Source organism: Macrobrachium nipponense, chromosome 40 (genome assembly GCF_015104395.2).
Source record: "Macrobrachium nipponense isolate FS-2020 chromosome 40, ASM1510439v2, whole genome shotgun sequence".
Lineage (NCBI taxonomy): Eukaryota > Metazoa > Arthropoda > Malacostraca > Decapoda > Palaemonidae > Macrobrachium > Macrobrachium nipponense.
In genome coordinates, this window is record NC_061101.1 from 16,303,473 (window position 1) to 16,308,980 (window position 5,508).

The 5,508-nt window shown below is 36.2% G+C and overlaps 1 long non-coding RNA gene across 1 annotated transcript; it reads right to left on the reverse strand.

The window, feature by feature from the left end:
* Window positions 1-525: 525 nt before the first annotated feature.
* On the reverse strand, window positions 526-1,411 carry LOC135212305 (uncharacterized). Its single transcript, XR_010313855.1, has 2 exons — window positions 802-1,411; window positions 526-674 (listed from the first exon to the last, which is right to left on the reverse strand). It is a non-coding gene; the product is annotated as an uncharacterized LOC135212305 (long non-coding RNA).
* Window positions 1,412-5,508: the final 4,097 nt, after the last annotated feature.

The following is a 5,508-nucleotide window of genomic DNA, read 5'->3' on the forward strand; positions in this document are numbered from 1 at the left end:
TTTAGAACATTTCCATTATTTGACTTGCATTGAAATTTAAATACCCAAGGACTTTTGTAGATGTGGCATGGAAAAGAACTAGAAAAACCTTTTATTTAACTAATGACAAACTTGAATTTAGTAAGCATAACATTCTAAAATTACCCTATGATGAAAGGTTTTTAGATATTCCCAGAATTTTAAAGCTTTTTAACATAAATGTGATTTTTTAAGCATATATATATATATATATATATAATATATATATATATATATATATATATATATATATATGCATGTATGTATGTTATGTATGTATGTATGATTATATATATATATTACATGGGAAAACCGCCATGTATTTCATACGGTAAGCGTGGACACGAAACGGAAGGCAGACCTCCACACCCATTTCATACACAGGCTCTCTCTCTCTCTCTATTCTAACAATCACCCCACATCTCTCTCTCTCTCTCTCTCTCTCTCTCTCTCTCTCTCCACCTCTTTCTCTCCATTCTAACAGGTAATGAAAATGAGAGAGTTGCATCATAACATAACGTTTATTTACAATAACAACTAAGTCGGTTAACTAAGTAATCCAGTCTTACAGACTAACTTAAAACAACTCATTGTCAAGTCACCCAAAAGGTCACACCTTTCCCTGGGAACTCTGTCCCACAGAAATCCAGAACCATCTGCCAAAGATACAGAACACATTCTGGTAAGTACACACACAAGTTTAAAGACAAAGTTAATAAAATGGAACATCTTACAAGATATCAAACAAGCCACCCCTTTGGCTAAAGTAAAGGTAACACTTACCCATTCCCAACCGGGCACTAAACACTATGTCAAAAAACTCCCCCGGCGAATGCCACGGCATCTTTGCCTATGACTCGAAGCCCTCTGTCAAAATCCCTCTCATAGGCTTGGGTATGAACGCTTTTAACAGAAAGAGGCGCACACGCACATACGAACACACAGTTCGCTAGCGCCTCGCGGTTCTAGCTGCATCTAGTTTCACAAAGGCACTTTGGGAAGAGTTCATAAACTGTCGTACATTGACTTCCTGAACTAAGCACTTTTATCTCACGCCATCCCCTAGAAACTCATTGATCAGCTACCCTCAGGTCGTTACTCTGCACTGTCCTCCACATTCCACAGGTTACAGAGAATGCACGAACAATATATAATTAATCAAAACCCTATGTCTTACAGATTGCTCGGCCTCGCACCTATATGCTAGCCCCCGCCTAGCAGAATTGCTTATATAATATAAAACATTGGCCGGCTTAAAACAAAATAAGTAAAACTGCACGTCTCTGGCATTATAAAATAAAGTCTTATCACGCTTTAATCTCCCAATAACACAAAACGCATTTTCTCTGATATCTGCATTAGGATTCTTGAATATCCCTCTTCGCTTGTCTGCAAGTAGCTGAACAGACAGCAACAGGCTATAGCAGCTGTAGCAACTGTAGGAAGACGGAATGCCTCCCTCATCGTAGAAGACTCTCACGGCTTCTTGTAGATCCCCCAAAAAACACGCTGTAGAATTCTCTCGATCACCCATCATGGAAATACTTGTAATCACCATGGACAACATGGCAGCAACCTCTCTTCACGGCTGTGGACGTCCTTGCTGGTGTCGGTGAACTTTTGGGCGTTAGTATGTCAGTCAGGTCTTTGGTCAATCTAAGAAAATTAACCCAAACATACTACCTCTATCAAACAATGATCTCAAAAAGGTCAGAAATACTAACTGAACGTCTCCCAATTAACTCCCTTAAATATGACTACTAAAATGATAAGTCATCATCACAACTCTCTAAGGAAAAAAAACACATTCAAGTTGTTCCAATTCAATTCTTCCAAAACTCGCACATCAGCACACACACAACTCAGAAATCACAGCAACTCCACGGAATTCTGCACTCACATTTCGAACTCGAATGTGCTCACAAGAGAAAAAAAAAAGAAAAAATTCGTAACAAGCCCAAGAAAGAAAAGAATCACGTAACACCCAGACCCAAAAAATTTCTCTTAAGTTCTGACAACCCACAAAATCAGTAAAAATCTCCAACTTTTAACAGCAAAAACCCCTTTACTGCTCAATAATTAATCACAATGAGACTTAATGTCAAACTCCCATTTACGTAAATAGCAACCCTCGAAAAATTACACCTCCCGGTAAAATCAAATCTCCCGTCCAAAAAAGAAATGTTATTTAAGCTCAATCCCCAAATCATATCTCTCATAGGAAAAGGAAGAAAAATAATAAAAAAAAATAATCACAAGTAGATTTCCCCAATCACAAAATACATAATACATGTATAATATGCATAACTCCCGCGTTTTCCCCAAAAAAATGCTCCATGTAAAGTTATGGAATTTGCCAGAAAGCAAACTCTCATACATGCACTTTCGTGAAATGCTATAGCCACATTTCCAGATATTGCAAAAATTCTGATCTATCACCATCAGAAGAAAAGAATCAGCACAGCGCTCATCACATCGCTTGTCAGCAGAAAAATCACCTGCGGACGCATGCTCAAACAACAGCACAAAAATTGTCTAGTAAGACACATAAGTTTGGAAACTCATGATTCTCAAGAAAAAAAGGTCTAACTGCCACATTTCACAGAATTAACTCCAGGATATGACTAATGTGTTCAAAAATTTGTCTCGAAGACTTATTCTCTCAACATGACTTTTCCCAATTATATTTCTCCAAGAATAACACACTTGTGAACATGAAAAATGCACACACATCTCCAAATAACTCGTAATGCAGTAATGCCATTTCTCTCTAAATAGACACGAAAGCAAAAAAAGAGAAACCACAGAAATCTTCTCTTGTCTCGAAAAAAAACTCCCATAACCACAAAAAGAGGGTCACCCGCCCAAGATTAATTCCAACTCCATTATGAGACATCATATCAATAATAACACCACTCCGGTTATAGAAATATTTCCTCCATTTGGTTAATAACCAACCCCCTTATATTATTCTCTTATTTCTCCAAAGCCACATGTCAGTAGAAAAAAAAGACACCACTCCAGGAATAGAGAATAATCACCTCTATTTCGGCAAATACAAAATATTTACCTCTATTTCCACAATAACTCCATGTGGAACAAAACAAAGCTCCAAATAATATATCTCCAAAAATGTGCACTCAAGGCCATCTAACTCACACACTCCCAAATATTGCCCCATAATCTCCAAATATGTGTCTCCATTTGCAACAAAGATGGCTGCAAAATAATTGAACTAAACATAGCTCATACCACATTGGCAAATATCAAAAATGGCCAAAAATATATATCTACCATAATATTATATCTTCAAATATAACTCCAAAATAATATATACCTCCAATTATCTCTCCAAAATAATATATCTCAATTATAACTCAATTATAACTCAATTATAACTCCAATTCTCCAACAGAATAACTCAATGTTATAGTAAAAAACTATAAAAACTCACTCCATTTAGCATAACTGCTAAAACAAAAAAGGGCAAAAACTCGGCAAATAAAACTGTCTAGAAAGTTTCTAGAAAAAAACCAAAAACCCCAATGTGCCCAAGTCATTATAACAGAACTCCAAATTCACAGTGTCTAAGCAAAGACTTCCCCATATGCACTACAACATAAACAAACCACTATAAGAAAACTTAACCAAGTTTGCCCTAGCTCTCACAAAGTTCGTCACAAATACAACAAGGGTATTGTGCAAGAAAACTCACAATTTCTGGAACACAATATCCAGAGAAAAAAATGTAGTGCCATTACGTATGCATTCAAAAACATGCAAGAAATTCTCCATATATTACTCTATAGCATCAAATAGCTAAAACACGAACACGTTCTCTTAAATGACTCTAAGTCATGAACTGAGACAATATTCAACACTCAACTGGAGAGAAAAAACAAATTCCAATTCACACCCATGGTAAAAAAAAACTTGTGTCAGCGATGGCTAATTTCCAAAAAAGGGAGAAAAGAAAAATCAACGGCACCATTAACTATCTCCCGTACTCACCAGATGTCAAGCAATTATCTGCTGAACTCATAAAAAAAGAAAAAAAAACTAAAATAATGTGTTGTTAGTTCTTCCCATAATCACAAAAGATTTCACCTCCCTTGACAGCATTAAAACGCCCACGTATTAGTATATAAAATCATATCAGAAATATCATTATCACAAAATCACCAAAAAATTGCTATCATCAAATCATCAGATCAGTACAAAAAAACATCACCAATGTTAATGCTTGTCCATTCTCCAAAAATTCAGCACAAAATTCAGCAAAACTCACACAATTCACCATGATTCAGCCAGATTCATTAAGATTCAGCTGCAAAAAAAACAAAAAAACTCATCCCCGTGAATCACTGAAATATCTTCCAAAGTTACAAAACTGAACAAATAATTAAACACAAGATTCTCCCATTAATTCATTGTAATAATTCTCCCTGAATAATTATCTGTAATAATTATTAATAATCTCCCATGAAATATCTCAAATCTCTCGTAAAACAATTCTCCCCGTAATGATAATTATAACTTAAGCTACAAACCTCCCGTTGACCACATCTCAAGTTATAATAAGTTATTAATAATAACAATAAAGAATAACTCTCCAAAGCAATAATTCTCTCGCAAAGGGTGAAATTCAAAATAGCTTACAACAGTAATGCTGAATCTTATGACATACGATTTCTCCAGCCAATGCAACACCATGACATAACACCATTGCCACCACAACACAGATACAACACCAATCATCGGCATTTCAAAGTAATTTCTCCAACACAATAAAAAAAATAATCTGTGTATCCCCCTTATATTTGTGTCTTTCAAGGCACAAAGAAACATATAACACATCCCGTGCATGTTAACTACTTTTCCCCTCATTTTCGTAAAAGAAAAATCTCTTTATTTCCTTTTCTCTTCATCCAAGAGAGAAAAAAAAAAAAAAAAAAAAATCTCTAAAAAAAAAAAATTTTCTTAAAAAAAAAAGATCCCTACGGGCATTTCACTTCATCAACTAATCAACCAGCTGATATCTTAGCATCCAATGTCAAGGCCAAATCCATCTCCAACACTAAGAAAAAAAAAGGAAAAGGGGGAAGTTCACTCATACTGAGACAAAAAAATTTCTCCCCCCCTGAGAACAACCCCTCAGTCGAGCAGCAGAACAGCCCGAGGCATACACAAGTACCCATCTCGCAATACCCTCCCCTGCACTATCTCACGAGTGAGGCTAGTGGTACCCATGCAACTACCCTCCCAAGGGATGCCCGTACACCCTCGCAATGCAAGGCGCCTCTCTGCAGAAATATGCTGAGCCCTTAAAATTGTGGCCGCTCTGTGTCACTAAGCCAAATCTGCTTATATAAGCACAGTTCCCATGCATAGAAAAATACACTCCTATGTTTTAAACAAAGACGAATGCATACGTCTATTATAAACACGTGCAAATAAAGAAAACACTTCACTATGGGGAAAGAAAAAATG